The sequence below is a fragment of the Vidua macroura genome, chromosome Z (assembly GCF_024509145.1).
Source record: "Vidua macroura isolate BioBank_ID:100142 chromosome Z, ASM2450914v1, whole genome shotgun sequence".
Lineage (NCBI taxonomy): Eukaryota > Metazoa > Chordata > Aves > Passeriformes > Viduidae > Vidua > Vidua macroura.
In genome coordinates this window covers 12,466,022-12,492,424 of record NC_071611.1, presented here as the reverse complement: position 1 = coordinate 12,492,424, position 26,403 = coordinate 12,466,022, and positions in this window count along the sequence as shown.

Below are 26,403 nucleotides of genomic sequence, written 5' to 3'. Positions count from 1 at the left end.
CAGGTGTGAGTCCCACTCTGCTCACAGTTGGACTCTGGCAAATTCAGACTGAGGTCATTGATAACAATAGGACTGTTACAAACCGACATTAGCTTAATTGAGAGCATGGCCTGTAGGGCATAATAAATTTCCTATATATTTCACGTCAGGATAGGGATTCAGGAAGTTTGATCAGCTGCAAGAGCAGCATTGTTCTGAATTCCCTTTTGTGAGGACTATGCAGGTGCAGCTAGCTTGGGTTCAGCTCATTTTTGTAGGGCTAAATTAAATGGCTTTCTTTGGAAGGGTTAGTACCAGTACTTCCTTATTTTCTATAACAATTTCAGGTCCTATTCAAAGCAGAGGGAACTTTCCCTTTTACTTTCTGGGGTTCAAGACTGGATTCCCGCTGCTTGCTCCTGTGCTTGCTCTTTTGAATTGTGCAAATGTTATTAAACATCTGTCAGAAAGTATTTAACACTTTGGGGAAACTGGGCCAGTGTGCATCTCCTATCCCTGTTAATAAGCTAGTGGTTCATGTAACTGTATCCCATACTTCTGGGTGGACAAAGGTTCCAGTGTTTGGTGCACTTCATCTAGGTGACCAGCTCTTTAGAAATAGCAATTGATTTAAAGGATATAATCCTCTCTAACTGGTAAATGGCTCAAGATGCATGTGGACCTGCAGAAATTTCAGTGTGTTGCACATATAGGTGTTTTTTTTTTTTGTTTTTTTTTTTGTTTTTTTTTTATTTATTTATTTTTTTGTGTGTGTGTGTGTGTGTGTGGTTTTTCTTTGTTTTTTTTTTGTTTGCTTGTTTGGTTAGTTTGTGGTATCTTTGGGGGTTTTGTGGGTTTTCATTTTTGTTTTGATTTTGTGTTTGTATGGTTTTATTTTGGTTTTGGTTTGGTTTTGGTTTTGGTGAAAGAGGAAATCCATAATCATAATGGGTTTGTTACAGGGCACATTCCTAACTCTTTCCTGTAAAAAGCCTCATGTCCTAATGTCAAGAATGTTCCTGTAAACAACTAATATCTCACTACTTTTGCCCTTGCCATACAGGTTCTGTTTTAAAAGGGCATGAAAAGTGCACACAACTGATATTTCCAGGCTTACTTCAACAGTTTGCTGACGGGCCTTTCATGACAATATAGATCATAAATATGTGGTAGCTTCTACAGATGAGTGAGAAATGCATGGAAATAAAGAAGGGAGCAATGTTTTCTAACTCACGTCCCCATTTCAGATTGTATTTGGATCACTGTTTCAGCTGGGAATGTTCATAAAATTACAATGCCAAATCCCAACTAATGTTGTTATTTACACTGACCATTCAAATTAAATACTGAAATTATATTTTCATATAAACATTTATATGGTTCCAAGTTTACAATATTGAGGAATTCTTTCCTAATTGAGGTTTCTAAGCAGCAATTGTTTTCCCTCAAACATTTTGTTTCATTAAACAAATTGATATTTAACTTTGTTTGATGCTCTTTCAGAAGAAACTCCTAGTCTTAAATAATTTGGGCTTTTTCTCAAGGTGAAAAAATGGATTTTCTAGGCCTATACATAAAGGCAGATTGGGATACAGCAGCGCTTTGCTGGACAGTGTACCTGTTATGCAGGATCCTGCTTAAGTGCACACAAGGCATAAGAGACAAGACAATTATGAAGTAGAAATATTAAGATTTTTGAGAAGTGCTGTCCTCTATACAGGGGGTTTTTCCTATGATTTTCCTCATACCCTTTCTGTTATAAATAAATTTGTTTTAGTAGGCAGGGTTAATAATGGTTAAATTACTAATTAATGTGATGAATTGTTAATGTAATAAGTTGTTAACGTAATGAACTGTTAATGTAGTAAATTGTTGTAAGTTACAAAGTTAAATGTGTTGTTAGTCAGTTACATGTGCATAGCTGTCCATCCAGGGAGAGGGTACGGGGTGCGTCGAAGAGCGATGTCACCAGCTCAGCCCACGTTTGGAGGGGACAGCCAACCAATAGTGCCTCGTAGTTCCAGAATGATTGGCCAGGAATGCACCACCTTATGGACCAACCAGAGACCAGAAAGAGGGCGAATCAGCAAAGGGATCAAGAACGCACCAATCCGGCAGCTTCCAGAGACTGTAAACACCCCTGGTGCTGGCCACCTGGGTCTTTCTGAGGGGTCTGTATCCAGGGAAATGTCCTGTGCGCACAGATACTTGTTACTCTTGTTACTCTGACTTGCCGCTGAGGTCCTGGGCTTATCCTGGGGCCTCGTCTTCAGTTGTTTTTAATTAACAGGCCCAGGCTTTTTAAAACTATCTTGGCTCTGATTTGCCTGTTTCTAACACTTTCCAGTTTCTAAACTAACTGTATAATTTAGCTGACTTTCCTCTCCTTCTTCCAAAGTCCCTAACAAGTTTATATTTGTCTTGCAATGCAAGTTGAGTCCTTCCATCTTCAGCCTCCTCTCACAGTATTCTTTACCATATCATATTTTTCAGTTCTCTGTAATAAACCTTTTTGTCTCCCTTGCCTCATCCGTCTCTCCCCATGTTGCACAGCCCACCTGTTTAAAAAAACATCTCCATGCTTTCTTTTGTGTGGCTCTTCTGTATCAGACAACCTTCCCAGTTCTTGTCTTCCTTTAGACAAAATTTATTCATTATTTTGATGCGTCTTAAAGCTCTTTTATGCTAGTTGAAGACTCCATTGATTTGTACAGACCATTCCTTAACTGCTAACTGATGACCTCTGTCTATCACTGAACTGTGTCTTCCTGAGGTGGGAGCTAAATTTTCTTCAGTGAAGAGTATAACAGTTTGAATCACAAAAGAAAAAGAAAAAAGGAAGAAAAAAAGGCAAAAAACTCAAACAGAATATTTCAGCTTGAACTGCAAGCTTGTGTCAACAAAGTTAACATTGATATATTTCCATGGATGAAACCCAATTTCAGGAGACACAGATTTCTCAGTTCTTATTTTTTATCAGTTTTACTATATTTTCTCATCCTCCCCACCCCCCAAAATGAGGATGTTCTGCTAAAAATTATTTTTTCCTGTATCCTTCAGTGTATCATGCCTTGCAGAAGTAAGACAAACCAGACTAAGGTGATTCCATCAGCTGAGAGACTCAATTTCAGGATAAAACTTGAGATTTAATGAGACTGAAGGTTGTTCAATTGTTGTGTATTTTGATTCTGAGAGATTATACTTACAGCTTACATATAGAGCTGCAGTGTTTTGGATTAATGAATGAGTTTTTCCTGTGAGGCAAACTGTCTCTGTTAGATGGATTTTTACTTTGCCACATTGATCTGTGATAAAGGAAGAACAGGTGCTTATAGTAGGATACCACAGCAACAAAAAAGGAAGAATAAACAACAAACATTTGTTCCTTACATGCCATTGCTAATTTTGAACCTATCCTTCTATTTCAAATGCAGCTTGTTTTATGAAAAAGTGTCAAGTCTGTTTATATCTTAGTTTTCTCTTTATGGGATTTCATGGCAATCTTGGTGTTTTGGAGATCTCCATATTGTGCCTGGACATCAACTGAACCTCAGTGGGGTAGAGGTTATTTGCAGATGCAGTGTTTTCAGCCACTCTGTGGTCTTTTACTAGCTGGTTTTTGTGTCTGTGCTGTGAAGTCCTTACAGAGTGAATGGTCCGGATACATCTCTGGGTTTAATTGAAATGCTGAAAAAATACAAATACAAAACAGTGTGGGAGGAGAAACACAGAGGTCTGTGCTTCTATCTGTTAAATGTTTTATGAGAAGCAGTATAATTAGACAAACTGTCAACCCAATAAGTAAATTAAACTAAGACTGTGTTAAAACATTGAGGGTAAGTTAAATGTAAAAAAAGGGCAAAAAATGCAGAGTTCACGTGCCATTTCATCTTATAGTAGTGCTGTTCTGTATAGTGATACTTCACCAGTGTAGTGACCATTTGAAAGGATCTTCCAGATAGAGTTTCACTTTAACTCTGGCTTTCCTGTCTCAAGCTTGTGTATGTGACATTTTGGAATCCTGTTTCCCTTCCCCCTCCACCCCCACCCCCAGTCTTCAAATATGACTAGAAAATTTTTTATGCAGCTTTTTCTTTACAAATCCTGACAGATGCAAACTGTGCCATACACTGAGCATCTAAATCAAGCTCAGTACACACTAGCCCAACAGTGTTTATGCTGCCAATTAAAGGCATCACGTTTTTGAATTATACAGGGAGTGAAATGATCTCTGACAGCTGTGAATTGCAGAAAAAGGGCTCTATTGTTCAAAGAACTGTCTTTAATATAGAGAAACCCTTGCTAAACTTTAGATTACCAAGTATGGCAAACATTAATTGGCCATAAACTTAACAAGAATCAGTTCACTCATTCCACAACTTTTGCTCCACAGCCCCACTTTCCTTCTCATTACTTCCCATTAGCCTCTCTTAGCAAGTGCTTCTCAGAAACACCCCACCCCCCACATTCCCATGTTTCCATCCTTATACCTTCATCATTCTCACTATTTTATTTACCTCTTCCAGCCATGTTTTCTCTGCCAGATGACTTCTAGAAAAAAACATAAACAAAACAAACAAAAAAACCACCAAAAACCAAACAAACAACAACAAAAAACCACATATAAAAAAAAAAAAAAAAAAAACCAAACAAAAAACAACCAAACAAAACCAAAAACAAAACAAAAAAAACCCAAGCCAGGCTGACTACAGACAACCTAGAACACTCCCATGAATGTGTCCTAAGTCTTGTACTGTACTGCTGTGTTTCTTAAAATCCAAATCCCAGAAATGTTTTAAGAGGCAAGAAGGTCACATTTTACGCCTTTGAGTGTAGCTTTCTAGTCAATAGAGGTTCAGAGAGAAGATTAAAAATGTTACCTGAGCAGTTCCTAGAAAAAACAAAATGTGACAGAGGACCAAAAGGTATTGCTTTCTTTAAACCTCCTACTCTTTATGCAAATCCCATAGTTGTTGGATTCCTATTTCTTAAAAGAGTAGCAACTTTTCACAAGCCTGAAGCTAAACATGTAAATCCTTTTCACCTAGTATTTGCCTGGTGTGCTATGCAGAAGATAATAATAAATTATGATAATGACAGACAAATCCACAGTATTCTCCTAATAAGTTTTGAATTTTACAGACAAACAAGAGGGTTATGAAGAGGAGGAGATATTTTTAATAAACAGCTTTGAACAGTAACAACACTCCTTTTTTGACTTTTCTATAAAGACTTAAATTTTTTGGGCTTGTAAAGGTCTGAGAAATATAAACAGAAATGTAGAGGGAAAACTGTAAACAGAAGAGAACAACTGTCAGAAAGTGGTACGTACTGTGATTTTGAGTAGAAATGTGAGCATGATGCTAATTTTATAAATTATAAAAGATATCTCAAGTTCATTTTGGGTATATATTAGTAGGAAATGCTGCATCATGCTCTGGGCATGCACATATGCAATATGGTTGTTCATGTGGAAGCATAATTTAGAAGTATTTTACGATCATAAAGTGAAATCAAGGTCAATGTGTCTGCTGTTCAGACACATTCTATTTCCTGGGCCCCTTCTGGATGAACTATCCAACTGTGCAGTAGGAGAAGGGATTAAGTTACATGCTGGGGGCCACAGAGATGGGGACAGTTCATCATATCTGGTTTCTCAGCGTCTCCTGTAACAACTGAATGAAGTTGTTCACTCTGTTTCTCTGCCACTCTTGCCATATTTTTTTTTCTTGTGTCATCATTCTGTCTTGTAGATAGGTTGCAGTGCTTCAGTTTTAAGGATTTAGTACCTCCTGTGGCTAGGACTAGGCTTCTGAAATACTTTGTTTTTTTTTGTTGCTGATCGTGCCAGTGCAAACGGAAGTGCTGCTCATAACATCTTCATGTTATAAGATCAGACATAATTAGAAAAGTGTGTATATCCTGGCTAAATATTTCCTCTTCATCTTGCTTCAGAAATTGAGGCATCTATCAGCAAGTGATTTTTAAAAGGAAAAAAGAAGAAGGAAAATAGTCAATGGGGAAGATCTGGACAAATGACAGGTGATACAAGCCAGTATAGGATGCCTTTTTTGTTAGATCAGAATTATTATTTTGACCTACTGCCCAGTGTTTGTGACTCATTATCAGGTTGTCTGTGAAGAGTTCATGAGGTGTTACATCTGCCCAGAACAAACACAGACCTCTTAGACCAATCTCAAGTTACTTATAACTAATAATTACGTGAGAGAATCTATTGCTGTTATCCATGGTTCTTCAGCATGTCAACAAGAACAGTGCAAGTGCGGCAGCTGAAACGATGATGTGGGTTAGAATTTGCCAAACTTTTTTATTACCTGAGGTAACCAAATAAACAGTTTATGTTAGTAATTTCCTTGTACAAAGATTGACATAAATTTAACTTGAAGATCTTTACTAATAGCTATTATTCTTATACTCATATGTTTGGATTTGTGTTGTATTTATGAAAGTATTGCAAAGAGATTACTATGATGTAGCAACCAAGCATTAACTAATGGTATTATGCAAGCATTAAATACTTGCATATATCATGTTGAATAAGAAATGAATGTGCAAATGGCAGATATAAAGGCAGAAACTTCTGTTTTCTATTCAAAACATAAGGAATTAAATCACATAGAAATTAATGTATGTCAGACATTTCTTTATGGTAATTTTTAATAAAAATTGCTATTTGATGAAGTAAATGACCTCATGATGAAGTAATGGTTATAGAAAAGTTGTCATGTTTGGAAATCAAACTTATTTTATGTGTTCTGCATATACCAACTATGTCAGGCTTGTGGACTAATGCATTCTTATTTTCCACCACCACTTCCACCCCAAAAAACTTCTCTTTTTCATAATGTTATGAAATGTTACTGTTAAAAAAATAGAAAACCCCTCTTCCTTGACTCAGGCCTATTAATAGGTGGAATGTGAAGTGCTGTCTCTTTGGGCTAGAAAACAACAAAAACATAAGAAAAAAAACTTGATAAAATACAGATAGTCTACTATTAGGAGCAACATGATTTGCAATTTGAGCAATGGCAGGTAATTGTGGGTCTGCAGCCTGTCTTTTGTCTGGCTGCTCAATGGATTATGTAAATAAATCTGTAATTAAATGTGATACTTCTCACACCAACTTAAATCACATTAGTGGAAAGGGAATACCTTGTTAAGAGTGAAAGTTCACCAGGATAAATTCTTTCTCTAATGCCAATGAAGTATGTAATAAAAAACCTTCCTCTGCCAGAGCAGGTGCAGACATTTGTGCAAGGTGCTCCTCAAGTGAGAGCCATGGAGCTCTTGCATCTTGCAGGCAGCGGAGAGGTAACTAGGATGAGAGTGTTGCTGCTCCCTCCTTCCTTTCAGTACACTTTGGGGCTATGGCACTGGCTATAAGTGCACATCACTCAGAAGGTGCTTGTCCTTAGACAGTGTGAGATGACATTGGGCTTTCCACCCACAACATCTGCAAAACAACGTCTGTGAGAGTTTTTTTGCACTTATCTGACTTGCTGAAGCTGCTGAGGCAGGAAGGGAGAGAAGGAAGATCTTTGCTTTCCTCCCTATTTGTTTAAACATGCTGCTTTAAGAAAAGAACACAACCTGACAAGGCTGCTGCTATTACAGAAGTGTTGCTTGGTTGGCACCGGCAGCTTTGCAAGAACTGAGGAAAATGTTTGTGCTTAATTTATTATTTTTGCTATGTCTCACTCCAGAGAATATCCAGATCCTTGTGGACTTCACAGAATTTGCACTCTTAATCCAAGGCTGCTAATGGCTGTGACCCATACCTATGTCAAAGATGACAGCTATAGAGTCTGTGACAGGAGGACTTGCAACAAAGCTAATGACAATGCAAGAAGAGGGTGAAAGGAAAACAAAGGAGGAGAGGCTCCTCTGAGAGGACCTAAAAACCATTCTAGTTCCTGCTTTGAGCACAGAATTGAATTTCCAACCTGAATTATCTTACTATCCTGTAAAGTGCTACATGTAACATCCTAACACTTTCCCTGGAAGGGTTCAAGGCCAAATTGGATGGGGTCCCAGGCAACTTGGTCTAGTGGAAGGTGTCCCTGTCCATGGCATGAGGTTTGAAACATATTTAAGGGACCTTTCAACCCAAGCCATTCTATGATTTCTTGATAAATGAAAGGCATAAAGTGACCACAAAGTTCAAGAGATTCTGGTACTGTGTCCCAAAAGTCACTCTACTTTCTCATCAAGTTACTCCTGTGCAGTCATGGAAAGAAAGATAAAAAGGCCGCATAATTGGCATTGTCAGGTTAATGGTTGGACTTAGTGATCTTAAGGGTCTTTTCAGCCTAAATGATTCTGTGACTCCGTGATTCTATTTAGTTCAGGTTCCCATTTGCATGAATGCCAGTACATGATTTGATCGTTATATTTAGTGTCTGATAATGCTTCCATATTTTAGCCCTTGAGCAAAGAAGTAAACCCCAAGAAGCCCTAGATTTACCTCCAAGTGAAAGACAATGCCTAGTAATTAACTTTATTGCATCCTTTGTAGATTTCACTCAGTGTTGTAAAGGAGGATAGTAACTGCATTTCCTGCTGCAGATCATCACAGGGACTTACAGGATACAGTCTGTGTCTGGAACAGATGCTGACCTGGATTAGTGAAAGAACCTGAGCTACCAGATCCTTTCACACAGTGCCCTGAGGCTGCATATTTGGGTCATGGGGCCTGACTTTTCTCCAAAAAAAATTGCAAATGGAATGGAAAAAATAAAGCAACATACATCTGCTAACCAAAGTTTTCCATCAGAACACCACCATCTTCTGCATGGCTGAAGCTACCAGTGAAAATAAAACACTTGAACTGAGGTATGCATATGTGACTGTGCATATTACAAGTTTGGGTTTGGGGGTTTTTTAAGCTTTATTAGTATAATTCCATTAATTTTCCAACAGAACAATATATGAATTCTCTGTAATACTTTTGACAAATGTTGACTTGAGACATTGATTTTATAATATGAGAAAATCCAAGGCAAGTAACAGCAAAAGAAACTCTGGTAATTCATTTGAGAGTTTCCAGGCAAACAATTTTTCTGCCCAAAATTTCCATACAATTTCTGTGCACTAACAGAAAGGTTATCTCAAAAAAGTTCACAGAGGGAGCTGCTCATAAATCTAAATACTCACCATTTGATGCAGATTAATATCAGAAACACTAAATAATAAAAATAATTTCTTGTGATTGTTGTGTCTGATCAATCTGTAAAGGGTTTAATGCTGACTACGGGAAAATATATGTCAGATACGGAGCTACAATTTATGCCTACATTTTCACGGACTTCAGTGGAGCCACCCTGGCTCTCCCTAGCTGAGTATGAAACCTCTTAAAGCTCTGTGAGGAAGTACATTTTTCAGCTGGAAAAGTGAATCCAAATCTTTCAGTCCTGGGCTCTGAGCCAAGCAACATAGCTTTAGCTTTTCCCACATTCAGCATCTACTTGCATTTCAATAGCAAAGCCTGGAAACTGTCAAAAAACGCTCTGGAGGTGGATCTGGTCCTTGTCTACAGCTACATTAGTGACATGTATATCAGTGCTTTCAATACACTTACAGTCAAAAGGCTTTAAAGTCTGTGGAAAGTTGTATATACATCTTCTAACAAGAGAAAAACAGATGTTCTTACAGTCAGTATTATGGGAGTCAGAGTGCTCTGTCTGTGCCACCCTTAGCTGCAGGTCTTTTGAAAATTGGTCTGAAAGAAAGGATTTTTTAAACATATATGTTTATTACATGAAGATCATCAGGAAAGCTAAAATTCTCTGTGTTTTCACAAGCTGAAAAGGTCCTGCTTTCAGAGAGGGTCCAGACACATTGGCCTCAGATGCTGCTAAGGCCCATATTTGAGCCTTCTGTGAGTTAAGATTTCCTTCTATGTGGATGGTACAGATCAGTGAGTAGGGGCAGAATGTTTTTAGTGAGGAAGAAGTGGACATTCACTATTAAAAGTTTAAGTGAGTGAGGATCCCTATCAGGTCAGAATTCCAAGCTTTTCAAAGTCAGTGGGAATTTTGCCATCCCTGAAGGTCCTAATGTACGCCTGTGCCTGCTGAAACCACAGTAAGGCAGACTTGCTTTCTTCTTCTGTCAACTCCATAAGCCTTAGAGGACACGTGTTTCGAATGGAAATGATTTAAGTAATATCTGAAGATTTAAATTGCTGCATAAATAGCATTTTTTGTTGTTGCTGTTTTTTGCCATTGAAGCACTTCAGCCACAGCACCAAATATTCTTGCCAGAACATATTTGCAGCTACATCATATGTACACAGATTGCTAACTAAAACACCCAGAAATACAGAAAATACTGGTATTCAGAGGACATCCGCAACTAAAATCTGTGTCCAGACCCTGTAGTTAATATTAAATGTTACATGGCAGGAGAGAGTTTCTGCCCAGGCCATGCCACAGCTGGGTTGTTCTTCAGCTCCTCACAGCCCTGCCCTGGCTGGCCTTGAGCTCCACCAGTGGGGTCACTTACAGGCCCATGGCTTGGCCTGGCATTGGGCCATTCCCAGGGCACTGCCCAGTGCTGAGCTGTGGCTGCCCATGGGCCCCCAGCTGCCCTGCCTGTGGCTAGGGTGGTGGAATGGACCCTGGCTGCCAAGCCCTTCCCTGATGGACTCCTGTGGGACCCCACAACCCCAGGGAGTCCTTGGCCCCATATGGCACCCTGATGGTGGCAGCTGGAGCTTCCTGGAAAACTTCTCTCCTCTGTCATCAGTTCTATTGCTTAAGGACTCTGTAACAAAATCTCTTCTTGGCATATATGGGAGTAAGATGAATGGGAAGCTGAGGGTGGAGAAAAAGGGGATCTGATCTGCTTTCAGCACACAGCTGCACATCTGCCTCTGTCTCACCTTCAGGAATAAATGAAAGCAGAGAGACTGAGACAAATGCAAAACCCGCACAAAACCCCAAAAGACAGAATCACAGAATCAGCTGAGTTGGAAAAGTATGAGATCATTGAGTCCTACCACTTGACTGATCAGAACCATGTCAACTAGACCATAGCACTCAGTGTGATGTCCAGTGGTTTCTTGAATGCCTCCAGGGATGGTGACTCTAGCACATCTGTGGGCAGTCCATTTCAATTTTTAACAACCATTTCCATGAAAAAATTCCTCCTGATACACAACCTAAACCTCCCCTGGTGAAGCTTGAGACTCTGTGCTCTTGTCCTATCACTTGCTGCCTGGGAGAAGAGTCTGAACCCCACTTTGCTGAACTCTCCTTTCAGGCACTTGTAGAGAGCAAAAGGAGTCTATTGAGCCCTGAATCTACTTTCCTCCAGTAAACACCCCCCTCAGCTGCTCCTCACAGGACTTGTGCTCCAGACCCCTCAGTTCTGTTGCCTTTCTCTGGACATGCTCCAGCTCCTCAATGTCCTCACAGTGACGGGCCCAGAACTGAACACAGCACTGGAGGTGTGGCCTCACCAGTGCCCAGCACAGGGGGACAATCACTGCCCTGGTGCTGCTGGCCACACTCCTGCTAGTACTGGTTAGGGTGCCAGTGACCTTCTTGGCCACCTGGGCACGCTGCTTGATCATGCTCAGCCTGTTGTCAACCAGCACTCCCTTTCCCACCAGGCAGCTTGTCAGCCACTCTGCCCCAAGCCTGTAGGGGTGGTTGTGACTGAAGTGTGTAACCCAGTACCCGGCTTTGTAAACTTCGTACCATGCACCTCAGCCCTTCAATCCAGCCTGTCCAGATCCCTCTGCTGATTCTTGTGGCACTCCAGGAGATCAACACTTACACCCTAGTGTTGATCTAGTGTCATCCAAAAACTTATTGAAGATTCAGTCAATTCCCTCATCTAGATCATTAATAAAGGTGCTAAACAGGACTGGCCCTAATACTGATACCTGGTGAACTCCACTAGTGACAGGCCACCAACCAGATGTGGCATCATTCATCACTTCTCTCTTGTAGGCCGCCCCGGGATCTGGTCCAGCAGGGTGGCCCACAGCTGGGTAATCCGCAGGTGCCCAGATTTTTATGGATAGCTTCACCAGAGAAACAGGAGGACGCTCAGCCTGCTGTATTCCACAAGAGTTTTATTAAAGGCAAGGCTGAAGGTGAGGGAGGTGGGAGAGGTGCAGGGGGACAACTACTCAGAAGGGAAGCACACTCTGAGAGCCCCAAGGGAAGGCAGGGTTAGGATATATAACAATGGAGGAGTAGGAGTGGTCGGGGTACAAACGAGCCAATGGGGGAAAGGCTGAGGGGAGGAACAAGGATGGGGTGATATTTACGGGACCGATGAGGGAGTGGGGAAGGAGTGGTTTTACAGAAAGAACCAATAGGGGTAACAAGAACAATGAACTTTCTAGAACAGGGGAGTAGGACTATTGCTGATTGACATGGACCAGGGAGGGTACAGCATCTGATGGACAAGTCCCCTTATACTTGTTTAGCTTCCCATGGCAGCTGAAGGGCCCCTCCCACACTCTCTGAGCCAAGCCAGTTCTCATCCCAGCAAACAGTGCACTCATCCAAGCCATGGACTAGCAGCTTCTCCAGGAAAATGCTGTGGGAGACAATGTCAAAGGCTTCACAGAAGTCCAGATAGACAACATCCATAGCCTTTCCACATCCACTGGGTGGGTCACCTGGTCACAGACGGAGATCAGCTTGGTCAGGCAGGACCTGCCCCTCCTAAACCCCTGCTGGCTGGGCCTGATCCCCTGGTTGTCCTGTATGTGCTGTGCGATGACACTCAAGATGATTTGTTCTGTAACCTTTACTGGCACCAGGGTCAGGCAGACAGTCTTGTAGTTCCCCAGATCCTCCTTCCAGTCCTTCTTGTGGATGTTTGTTAGGTTGAACCTGGCTGGATGCCACGCATCCACCAAAACTTCTCTATCCCCTCACAACTACTCAGGGGAGAAGAAATATAATGAAGGCTTCATGAGCTGAGATAAGGACTAGGAGAGATCACTCACCAAATAGTGTCATGGGAAAGGTAGGCTGGAATTAGAGATATTAATTGGATTTATTCCTGGCAAAATCAGAGCAGGATAATGAGAAGTCAAATAATACCCTAAAACCCCCTCATGTGCACTCCTCACTCCTTTCCAGCTCTAACTTCTGCCCTTCAACAGTTCAGAGGTCGTAAATGGGGGTTAGGGTCAGTTGTTTCTCACACCGTTCAGGGAGAGGAATCCTTCCCCTGCTCCACCCTGGGGGTCCCTCCCACAGAAGACAGTTTTCAATGAACTTCACCAACATCCCATGAATAGCTCTCCATGAACTGCTCCAATGTGGGTCACTCTTCCACAGAGTGCAGTCCAAGGACAGGCTGCTCCAGTGTGTTCCCCCACAGGGTCACAGGTCCTACCAGAAAACTTGCTCAAGCATGGGCTCCTCTCTCCTGCAGGCCCCTGCCAGGAACCTGCTCCAGTAAGGCTTCTTCTGCCTTCACAGCCTCCTTCAGGCATCCACCTGCCATGATGTGGGTCTCCTCCATGTACTGCAGGTGAATCTCTGCAGCCTTCAAGGGCTGTAATGGCACAGCTGCTTCACCATGGGCTGCCTCACAGGCTGTAGGGAAATCTGGCACCTGGAGCACCTCCTCCCCCTCTTTTTCCACTGACCTTGGTGTCTGCAGAGTTGTTCCTCTCAATGTTCTCACCCTGTTGTTCTCTGGCCACAATGACATCAGTGTAATAACTTTTTTTTCCTTTCTTAAATCTGTTATCACAGGACTTTTACCACCATTTCTGACTGGCCCAGCCTTGGCCAGTGGCACATCCGCCTTTGGAGCTGCCAGGGATTGGTTCTGCAGGGCATGGAGGAAGCTTCCAGCAGCTTCTCACAGAGGCCACTCCTGCTACCAAAACCTGGCCATACAAACCTAAATACAATGGGCATCACGTTGGCCAACTTCCAGTAAGCTGTTAACTAGGACTAATGATAAATTGTGGGGGGTAGTTTAGTGAGCACTATTGAGCACTTCCAGCTCCTTCAGTACCCTTGGGTAGATCCCATCTGACTCCAGAAACTTGTGATTGTCTGTGTGTCACAGCAGGTCAATTACGACTTCCTCCTGGATTGCAGGGGATCTGTTCTGCTCCCCATCCCTGTCTACCTGCTCAGGGGGCTGGCTGCCCTGAGGATAACTGGTCTTACTGACAAAGACTGAGGCAAAGCAGGCATTAAATATATCAACTTTTTCCTCATCCTTGCTGACTCTGTTCCCCCTAGTGTCCAGTAAAGGGTGGAGACTTTCAAAAGCCCTCCTTTTGTTGTTCATGTATTTAAAAAACACTTTTTCTTATCTTTTACAGCAGTGGCCAGACCAAGTTCTAGTTGAGTGTTGCCTTTTAATTTTTTTTTATACATAACCTGACAACATCCTTGTACTCTTCCTGAATTGTCTGCCCCTTCTTCCAAAGGCCATAAAGCCTTATTTTTTCTTTAGTTCCTGTGAAAGCTCTCTGCTCAGCCAGGGCAGTTGTCTTCCCCAATGACTCACCTTTTGGTACTAAGGGATGGCCTGCTCCTGCACCTTTAAGATTTTCTTCTTAAAGTGAGTCTAACTTTCTTGTATATCTTTGTTGTAAAGGACAGCCAAAAGTATTAATGGGTTCAAAAAAGGATCAGACAGCTCTTGGGTGAAAAAAAAGTCCTCATATTTTATTAAATGTAAAACCACATGTACAACCTCTAGTTTAGTAATTTCATAAGCAGCAGGAAACTGGGAGCTGGGTTATGGCAGGGAGATAGCTATTTTGGTCTTGCCGTGTTGTCAGATTCTAGTAGCTGTTGTTAGATCTAGGATTCTGGTTTGTACGTATGCATATGAACAGATATACTTTTATAGATACACATAATCTATTGATATATTCACGTATAATCTCTCTCCCTCCCTCTCTCTCCACTCCCCTCTCTGTCTCAATGACCTTATACAATGTCATTTAAAAGTCTGCCCAATAATAAATAAATTAAAGCCTGCCTAAGAATTAATAAATTCTTACTGGTGGGTTACATATTTTTTGATGCAGACTCCAATATATTAAACAATAGCATCCACACAAGGCGTAAAGAAAAGAGCAAGTATCTGCTCACCTCAGGTCATCTTTGAGTGGTTTTTGCTAGAATAAGAGAGAAGCATTGCTCCAGGTGCTCTGTCAGACACTGCATTTGGTCCTGGATGGAGCCAGCTGGCCTCCAGTCAGCCTGCAGTGCAGACGGAAATCTCAAAAACGGACCCAATCCATCACTGATGAGACAAATTTAACAACACAAGGCAGCAGTGCTGGATATGACACTGACATTTTGAAAGTCTGTATTTGGAGGCCCCATGGTAAATATCTGTGGGGCTCATAGAGTCATCTTGTTTTGAGATGGGAGATCTGCAACTTTGACTCAGCCTACTATTGCACACAATACATTCTGGTAGCCCCAGTGGAAGGACTTCTGCCCTTCCCACTCTCCTTAGTCACTAATGTTTGTAGCTTGTAGCCCTATCACTCAGCCTGTACTTGCCTCCCATTTGGGAGCACTAGTGAGAAAACTGTTGACCAGACACTGAGCACACTCAAGCCCATGGATGCTTATTAGACCAGCTATAATTTGGACCCGAAGATTTAGAAACAAGGCAGTATCCTTTCAGTTTCTGATACTGGAAAGGTAATTTTAAATTGAAGCTATGTCATGGAATGCAAATAGAATGTGCTAATGAAGTTCACTGAATTTCAGGTAGAAGATATATATTAAGACCATATTATTTTTGCCTGCATATGAGATTCCATTTTAGAAAGGCATTCCTTGTCTTGTCCCTTTTTGATGCTGTGTTATTTTCACTGTACTCTGGTGACTATGTCCTCTCAGAGTAGTAGCTGCACTGTTTCTACATCCAGGATTAGAACCATTCACTTGATGGAAAATTGCAATATTTGCCACAAATTTATTGGAGAGTATGATAAGAAATACCATGTTAAAAGCACATGACTCTATAGCTTAAAGAATTCTTTAAACATAACTTAAAGAATAACTTAAAGAATTCTTTGTATAAACTCTACTTGTTTTAATCTGTTATACTATGGTTGTCAAAATGCTCTGTCATGTTTTTCTTTTGATTGTAGCTTGTTCAGCTGTCTCTTTATGCAGGGTGAAGCTAATGGATGATTATACGAGTTAAAAACCAGGCATCCTAGAAGTGGCAGAAAGGAACTCAGTTGTTTTTTTTCATTTGTTCTGGTTTACCTCAAGCTGCCCTTTGGGATGTAGTATTTGCCTGGTTCCTCTTGCTCACTGCTTCTTCTTTTTCTCATAGCATCTATTTTTTTGTTGTTGTTGTTGATGGCATGTCCTAGGCCATAGAAAGAGCTGGAAGATAGTATAGATAGTAGAAAGGTGCTGTGATCTTGATTTAGCAGAGTTTTCATTGGACTGCAATTTCAAAGAGAAGAAAAATCTCTTCCCAAATTAAAGCTTCAGGAAAAACATAACACAATATAAGAGTAATAGAATTTGATCATCTCCCCTTCCAAATAGAGAATTACAGAATCAATGAGGTTGGACGAGACCATGGTGGTTCTGGTTCAACTACCCTGCTTAGGTAGGCATTCTAGGGCACATTCATATATGAATATATCCTGTGAGGGAGACTCTGAAACCTCTTTGGTCAACATGTTCCAGTGTCTGGTCACCTGCACAGTAAAGAGTTTCTTTCTCATATTCAGGTGGAACTTCCTGAGCGTCGGTTGTCCCTGTTGACCCTTGTGCTGTTGCTTGGCACCACCAAGCAGAGGCTGCATCTATCCTTTTGACCCTCACCCTTTAGATATTTATACATGTTAATTAGGTCCTCTCTCAGTTGTCTCTTCTTGAGGCTGAACAGGTTTGGCTCCTTCAGCCCTTCCTCCTAAGAGAGATTCTCCAGATGCTCACAGGTGCTTAAAAACAGATAATTTGTTTAAAATTAATGGTTTTTTAAAATATAAAAAAGTCTGGGGTCCAGGTTTTCCTATATTGTATGCACTATTTCTGATCATTTTATTACTGAACTCAAAACCAAAACTGGCTTATAAAATGGCTAGGTCCCAGCTGAAAGACAAAGACTATACGCACACATTGATTCTAAATAGCTAGGTCATTTGAATTATTTAAAACATTTGTGTTATTTTTTGAGGAAATGTACTTTCCACACTCTTTTTAGAGCTAAGTGAAATTATAATTGTGGATACCCCTTTGAATGGCTTGCAAAACCTGACTGTGTCACTGAAATCCAAACACCTATCCAGTCTTTCTGACTTTACTGGAATTACTAAACCTCACTGTCTCTGGAAATAAGACTTAAGTATCTATTCTTTGGTTTTGTGGGGCACATCATCTTTGTATTTCGGGAGTAAAGGCTGATGGATAAAAACTGAAGATTTAAGTCAGCATATGGCCACTATTACTGGAATTTGAATGAGTTACATTTACTGTTTTCTTTTTTTCCCAAAATGAGTACATTTGTCATTCTTAAAGGATTTTTTTTATTTTAGGTCTTCTAGCTCTTGATAGCATATTACATTTGGAAACGTTTCCTTTAGTAAAGATAGTACAAAAGTAAGTCATTTCAAGATATTTCCACTAACCTGGCCAAAATCCTTTTCACATAGCTAGCTACCACATAATTTGGTATTTTCAAAAGCAATAGTAACTTTCATGCACTTTCCATATAGCCTGGTTTATAAAACAGACAACCTTTCCCCTCTGTGTAACTCGTCCCATCTCTAAATGTTTTGTCTTTGATTTTACAAGCAGAATATGCATGTGTACCCTTCCACACTTCAAATTTTCCCTACTATACCCCTGATCTACCGTGATTTGACAAACAGTTAGTGAATTAAATCACAGTTACTTGCATTTATCTTTTTTTAAAAAAACTATATCAATCTGGATGAAATTCTCTATGTGATCAGGTCATATTTAGGAAACTTTCTGTTAGGCTGTCAAGCCCATATATGTGTGCTGCAGTGCCATCAGAACACCATGGAAGGTTTAAACTGTTTGCATTTGTGCTTTTGGTTTTCATACTTTACAGAGGTGGATGAAGTTTTGCAGTGTTTTTGGATAATATGACCTAGTTTTGTTGAACAGCTGGTTAAACCACACCTCTGATCACTGGGATAGTGCAGTGTAGACATGGTTCAGCAATTTCTGTGAGGCACTTCTGTTGCTAGACCTGGGTTCCAGCACTGATGAGCAAGCAATGATAGCAGCTTAGGGAAGGAGGAATAAAGGTGGCAGTGGTAAGCCAGCCTAGGAGCAAAAGACAATGACTTTTGACTAGAGTGGTAATAGCTGCTTCTTGACTTTAATTACTCCCCTTCTGACAGCTCTCTGATCAGAAGGTCACAATTAATCATATCTGCTGTCACATAAAACAAGTGAAAACAGCATGCATAGTATTGTTGCATATTCATCCATTTACATTCCTGTGTCTTGGCTACTGACACTGGAGTTTCATGTCAAAAGGGTCTCAGCTGTAAGACTAGATGTTGGCTAATGATGTTCTTCTACATGATGGTTCAGGGAGTCTGTCTGGGATAAAGGGAAGAACCCTGAGTACAAAAAAGAAATACTAATTGATAGAGTGTTTAACTGAACTATAGGTACTCTTGCCCATGTGTTTTTGTGGGGTTTTTTTTAACAGGCTAGTATCTCGGTGTGTGCAAACATAATTGATTCAGAGAATCTGCTTCTGGAATTTGTGTGGATGCCACTGAAAAAACAAGTCATTTTCTCAGTGAACTTCTCTTAGCTGAGCTACAGGCTGAGCTCTGATAACTTGCAGGTATCCAGCGGGCAGGAAGATGACTGCACTGCTGTAAGGTACGTACCAAAATCAGAAACTGAGAGACCTAAGTGGAGGCAGTGAGAGACCAAGTGTAGAGAATGCTCTAGAGGTCAGTAACTTTGATCATGCTCAGTGTCGCCTTCTGCTGAGAAGGCGGGCGACCTGGTTTCAAGACACAGCACGGTGACCCGGCCTCGCCCAGGTCACTCGGTCCACTGACATGCACAGACACCAATGTGGTGGATGGTCAAATGGCGTTTATTATCTCATCTCGTGAGGTTAAATAGTCAAGGGGGCTTTACTATGTCAAAGGGGGACGGTGGGTCTGGCTAGGGTTAGTAAGGAGTGGAAAACTACTGGAGTTAGGAGGGGCTGCATGCTTCAGGGGTGATTGATCATCTATAGCAGGATGAGGGAGGAAGGGTCTTGCTTTCCGTCACATCCCGAGATTTTCCATTCGCCTGTCCCTATCTACCACATCTCCCCCCCCCTTTTTTACTAATGAATGAGGTAGTTATAAACATAGGCACTAAGGTGAGGTACAAAGTTATAATTTGATAAGGGAAAAGGGGTTTTGGTAAACCTGAGTAATCTTCACAAGGCAAGTTTAGAGAACCTTTGCGACTGGCAGTGTCCTCGGTTTTTGGTTCACAGCATTTGTTGCTGGCCTATAAACAGGATGTTGGTCCGTTCTAGGCGAGCCTGAACAAATGAGACCAGCCTGTTTAGCAGGCAAGGTCCGAATGTGAAGGTTAAAAGCAGTATCGCTAGCGGACCTATCAGGGTGGAAATTAGAGTGGTGAGCCATGGCGATTGATTGAACCAGGACTCAAACCAGCTCTGTTGGGTTTCCCTGTCTTTCTTTCTTTGAGCCAGTCTATCTCGGAGTTCTGCCATGGAGTCTTTAACAACTCCTGTGTGGTCCACGTAGAAGCAGCATTCCTCCTTCAAGGCGGCACACAGACCTCCTTGTTGCATGAACAAGAGGTCCAGTCCTCGCCTGTTCTGTAAGACCACTTCCGAAAGTGAGGAGACTGATTTCTCTAGAAAGGAGATGGATTTCTCGATCCTCTGCAGGTCCTCATCGATGGTCATTTGCAGCTGAGCAAGCCCTTGGTGTCGGGTTGCGAGGGTCGAGACACCCGTGGCTGTGCCAGCTGCTCCCAGGCCGAGCAGCATTGCGATAGTCACTCCTGTTATTATTTCCCTTTTGTGAAGTCGGCTGGGTTCCTCAAAAAGGTGGTATACCTCTTCATCTGAGTGGTACAGGACCCTAGGAACAATCAGAACTTGGACACAGAAGTCGATAGCAAGGAACACGCAAGGACTCACCCCAGATCTCTGACAAACCCACATCCCAGATGCGGATGGGACCGCCCACTTGTTGATCTTTCTGTTGGGCTTGACGACTTCGGTGCAGAGGTTGCCTTTCTGCTTCGCCAGGGCTGCATTGCCAAAGCATTTGCCCCGGCCTGTGACTTGACTCAGGGTGATTCCTCTACGGGGAGTGTCCCATCTGCACTGGTGGGGGGCTTTGGCTGTGGAGTAACTGAAGGGGGTGTTTAGAGCAACTCCTTCGTAGAAAGGAGGTTTAACATGGTAGCAAAGCCAGCAGGAATTGGTTAGGTTCGGGTTGGATTCGTTTAAGGATAGAAAGGTAGCCTCTATCATGCAGAAGATTGGGTCTGAGTCTGACTCGGCTAAGCGGCCTATTTGGAAGGCATCTGCATGGCCGGTCGGGATATCAGTGGCCTTTGTGGGTAAGGTTTTGGGATGGGTTATGTTTCTCCCTTTCAGCACGTCCTTAATAACCTTATTGGGTCCTACCGGTCGGGGTGCCGGCAGTTGGAGCCTGATAATTCGCACATTCACCCACTCTTTTTGCCCTTTGAGGACCACAGTCCACATTCTGCCTGTGGCCCAACTAGGGTGTTCTGGCTGCAAAACTGTCATGTTATAGTCTGTGCACTTCCGATATTTGGGCTGTGTATAATGGTTGCTATAGACCCCTTTCACGATGGCGGGCTTTTTACAGCCGGTAGGTGCCCAGGTGAACTGTAAAAATCTATCGGGCTCCTGTGGTTCCCACCCTTCTCCCGATGGTCTGGCATCTGTGACAATGGTTTCACAGCCTCAGTGTCCGCAATATCCCCACCCCGGGTAGTTACAGTACTTCTTCCCCGGGTTGGAGGCTGGACACCAGTAGGATAGGTACATGTACATGACGTGTGGGTGCTGGGGTCGTATTTTTGGTCATCCTGGAAACAGGTTGGCGATGTGGAACACGAAGGATGGGGTGCCTGCCGTGGTGATTTCTTTGAATACCTTGTCACTCGAAAGATGTTGCATGACCCACCTGAATGGCTGATGGGGGTAATAGTCTGGGTTGGCTCGCCCTCCAGTGATGAGCCCTAATAGCAAGATCGCACAAAGCCACCGTTGCTGTCTGGGTCTCACCGGTGTAGGACTCTTGGGTGCTGTCCGGCGTTTTGGTGGTTCGTCGTTTTCCTCTGGAACCGGGGTGTCCGCGTTATGGGGACGGCCCACGAGCATGTCCTGTAAACAGAAACTCACAATTCTCGTTAGTCCACTGGGTTGTGGTTGTATTGAAAAGAAGCAGTCCTTGATGTCCAGCACTGTGCATGACTGCCCTTTGGGGATAGCTGAGTTCGTGGGCAGCAGTGTCTGAACTGGACCCATGGGTTGGATTGTCCTGTTCACTTCCCTCAGGTCGTGGATGAGGCGATAACCCTCTCTGGACCTTTTGGGGATTACAAATACAGGGGTGTTCCACGGGCTGGTGGAGGGTTCTATGTGACCCTTCTGCAGCTCGCAGCTGACCAGTTCCAGCAAGGCTGCCATTCGAGGCTTTGACAGGGGCCACTGCTCAACCCATATGGGGTCTGACGATTTCCAAGTCAGTCTGATTGGCAGCGGTGGGTGTACGGCAGTGGCCCTCAGGATAAATTTGTGATCCTGACTCCTAACATAGCAAGGACATCCCTTCCTATCAAGGGTGGAGAGCTTTGTAGAATGTAGGGGTAGGCTGTCACCGTCTGTTCCGGTCCCTTTTTTGTGTGGAGTGTTATAGCCACCAGCTGGGTGCTTTTCCACGCCCGGGATGGCCCTCCCACTCCGTTCACTGGGGGGACCTCTTTACATTGCCAATGCTGAGGCCAAAGCACTTGGGGAAAAACCGAGCAGTCTGATCCCGTGTCCACCCAGAACTGAAGCCCTATGATGTGGGGATCCTGACTGCCATAAAGGCGGCATGTCCCCCACACCATCAGGGGCTCCTTCCCTATTTTCATGGCCAAGGCCACCCAGGGGTCCCGCTCTGGGGCGTCCCCTGCTGGCCCTGTGGCACAGGTGCGGCTTGTGGCGGTGGTGGATACGAAGGTGCCACTGGCGGTGCCACAAAACTCTGCGATTGTGTCGCTGGTGGGGGTGCGAAGCTGGCTGCCTCCTGTGGGGGCATGGGGTATGAGGGCCCCCCACCCCACTGGGGGTTGGCATAAATGGGCCGCTTCGCATTCGCAGCGGGAGGAGGCTGAGTGCGGCCTGTGCGCCCCCTCCCTTTCCCGTTTCCCTGAGGCTGGGACCTGCAGTCCCTAGCGAAGTGCCCCTCTGGCCCGGTGATCCTAACCGGGAAGACTTGGACCGCGGCTGAAGAGGTCCATTCTGCACAGGCTATTTTTATTTTTCCCCAGTTGGTAAACTGGGCTGGTTCGCATCGCGATTGCCTTTCGATGTGGCTTAAGGCTTTATTCGTTTTTGTTTTAAACCGCGTTAGCTCCGCTTTTTCCGTTTCTGAGTCCCAGTCGGTTTCCGTCAGCTCTCCCGAGCTGGTGGAGCTGGTGTCGCCGGACTCAGAGCCGGAAGTCGAATGCCAGTGCACTTCCGGGCTTCAGTGCCTTTTTGTGCGGCTCCGGCCCCGCCCCTCCCTTCGGGGGTGGTGCCGCTCCCGCCCCCTGGGCTTGCCCTGTCACCCACAGGGGGAGGTCTCTCCCTTAAATGGTAGCAGCGCTGAGTGCGGCTCCCAATTGGGCGTGTGCTCTCTGCACTCCCCTCCTCCTCTTTTCCTCGTGGATGCGCACTAGCAAGAACCCGCGACCCCGGGCTCTTCCCGCTGAGAGCCTCCGCACCCCGGCCATCCCCTTAGTCGCCAGCGCCATGTTCGGCTGGGTAGGGCGGCGGTGCCGCTCACGTCTCCTTCTGAGCCGCGTTCTCCGCGTCTCTGGCTTCCCTCACCAGTTCCTCCCAAAAGGACTGCGCGCACTGCTGCGCTCCTGGCACCGGATCGCTGATCGGCGGTGAAGGGACGGATGGGGAATCCGCGGGTTTTTCGGGAGGTTCCGCGGGGAGGTTTGGGCTCGGGGAGGGGGGGAATGTGCCCGGCCCCCCCGGATCCCCGCTCCCGGGTAGATCGCTTTCGGGGGCGGTTTGCGTTGCCGCTCCTACCCCTAGCTTGGGTGTAGCTAATAAACATGTGCGCACGGCGCTCCATGTTTCCTGTTCCTCTAGCGCCCGGCGTAGGGCTTGTTCGACTTTTCCCCACGCCTTGAGGCTTTTGCCGCTGCTAGAGGACTTAGTATCCTTGGCCAGCGCGGCCGTGCATTTCTCCCACACCTCCGGGTGTAATATTTCCATGGGACGTTCAATCGCCCCAAGCTCTAAGAGTCTCGCAATAGCGAGATAAAAATCCTTGAGCCTGCATTTAACTCCCCACTGCTTATAAACTGAACTCACGACCTTCGCGATGGCTTCCATGTCAATCGCTGGTCCGGGGATGTCTCCCCCGCCGAGAGTCGGTCCAGCCACTCTGGCCGCTGCTCCTGTCCAGACGATACCCGCTACCCGAGAGAGTTTTTCTTTTTTTTCTTCTTTTCCTTTCCCGGGTTTCGGCACCACTATGTCGCCTTCTGCTGAGAAGGCGGGCGACCTGGTATCAAGACACAGCACGACGACCCGGCCTCGCCCGGGTCACTCGGTCCACTGACATGCACAGACACCAATGTGGTGGATGGTCAAATGGCGTTTATTATCTCATCTCGTGAGGTTAAATAGTCAAGGGGGCTTTACTACATCAAAGGGGGACGGTGGGTCTGGCTAGGGTTAGTAAGGAGTGGAAAACTACTGGAGTTAGGAGGGGCTGCATGCTTCAGGGGTGATTGATCATCTATAGCAGGATGAGGGGGGAAGGGTCTTGCTTTCTGTCACATCCCGAGATTTTCCGTTTGCCTGTCCCTATCTACCACAGCTCAGCTCCTGCCACTAGGTGCACCATCTTCTTTGTCAAACCCGTGGCTGATTTCATGAGCTCTTAATAGCAGGAGAAGATATGAGAAACAGTTCCCATCTGGTAGGTCTTAGTTTGTCACATTACACTTGTTAAAATCTAACTTGATGAGTCCTTGTTAGTCATTATCTTAAAGGAATGCTTCATGGAGTTGCTGGATTTTTAATTTTTTTTTTTAACATGGCAGAGGGGCTGTAAAGCTTACTTTAGGTTCACAAAGGAAATTCGGATGGTCAGTGGACTGCTAACCAAGATCATGTGGGTGGTCACAATTGCCAGTCATGCAAAAAGAGTATGAAAAATGAATAGTTTCCCCCTTGTCTCTCAGTATTTCGGAGAGCTAAGGCTTTTCCAGGTTATGATAACCCATAATCATGTTGTATAGTTTCCTATCATGTTGTGTTGGTTTTGGCTGGGGTAGAGTTAATTTTCTTCATGGTGGCTAGTATGGAGCTGTGTTTTGGATTTGTGCTGATAGTATAGTTAAGTTTTTGTGGTCACTGAGCAGGGCTTACACAGAGGAAAGGCCTGCTGCCACACTGGCAAGTTGGGGGTGCTTGAGAGGCTAGGAGGAGACACAGGTGGACAGGTGACCCAAACTGACCAAAGGGATATTCCAGATCATCCGTCATGATCAGGGGAAGAGGGAAAAAGGGGGTTATATTTGGAGTAATGTTGTGTTGTCTTCCAAGTCACCATGACACATGATGAGGCCCTACTCTCCTGGAGATGGCTGAACACCTGCCTGCCCATGGGAAGCAGAGAATTAATACCTTGTTTACTTTGCTTGTGTGTGTGGCTTTGCTTTCCCTATTAAAGTATCTTTATCTCAACCCATGCATTTTCTCACATTTACCCTTCCAATTCTTTCCCTGATCCTGCTGGGGGTGGGAGCAGAGAGAGTGAGCATCTCTGTGAGGCTTGGTTGCTGGCTGTGGTTTAACCACGACACATGGAAAACCTCAGAAAGGAGTCACATCCTTCTGAGATGTTTGCCCATGGGACAGGTCAGCATGTTGGAACAGTTTAACTAGTCACACACACTTAATTGGCTTACTGTCCTGAATTTTCAATGGCACCTCCATGGAAATTTCACATCACTTGATTGTCTCTCTGAGCCTCTTGAGTATAATTCACGTAGAGTCTTACTCATCTAGAAGCCAACCTCAGTTTCAGGAAAGAATGCCTGTGCCCCTATTCTACTATAGCCACTAAAAAGCCACATTGGAAAAGAAGCAGCCGATACTCCTCTGTTTATGTAAAGGTGAAAAGGGCAAAAAACTGATTGTAACATCAGGCTGTTTTTATGTTGTTGTTTATTCTATTAGGCAAGAGAAAAAAAGAATGACTGCATTGGTGTCTAGAGACCGTGTCTGTAGACAGACTTCTGTCGTACTGCCATTAGGGAATCTAGTACAGTATGAGGACAGACTGCAGCTTAATCTTAAAAATTAAGTATTGTTTGCAAATGAGAGAGAAGGGATCTGGGTCACCTCCTGTGGACATGAAGTGAGTGGTTTCCCTTCTACAACATTGTGACTAGAGCACTGATCTGTGCCTCCATGTGAAATTTTGGAGATTTTAAATATTCACTTCCAATTGGTTTTCTGTGAGTTCTTTGTTGTTGTTGTTTGTCTGTTTTTCTTATTCTGAAAGATCAAAGTAATTCAGCATAAACTGCTCTGCTGCAAAGATGGTCAAAGTGTCACCCTTTCATACATAACTCCTCATTCTGTGCTGAGTTTCCAGATCTGCTAGGTACCATATGCTTTAAACCCCTGAAGTCTGAAAGGAGTCCAAAAGTAGCTTCTGGCTGGTGTCTCTATAAATATACTTGGGCACAGAAATCCATTATACAGCATAATTTCCTGGGAATACAGTCCATCTTACTGTCTTCCTGAGACTGATGTTGAATCCTCAAACTCAAGACACAGAGAAGATACCCCCTTTCCAAAATCCCCTGAGATTTAACCCTTGAGAGACACTTGATGACAGAAATTAGACTTAGACATGCATGACTGAATAAGTCCATACACACAAAGCATTTCTGAAAACATTACTTTTCACATAGACATATGCAGTAGAAACTCCCTTTGCCTTTTCAGTTTCCTTACTGCTCTAAAGCAGTATTTGTCAAGGGGTCAAACTGCAGTCCTCAGTACAGATCATGCCATTTACACGGAACCACAATTTGTCTTGTCCAGCTTGCTTTGTCATTTTCACTGCAAACCCTTTTCCCTCAACCTTTTAATGACTGTGGGAGACTGACTTTCACTTAACTGGTG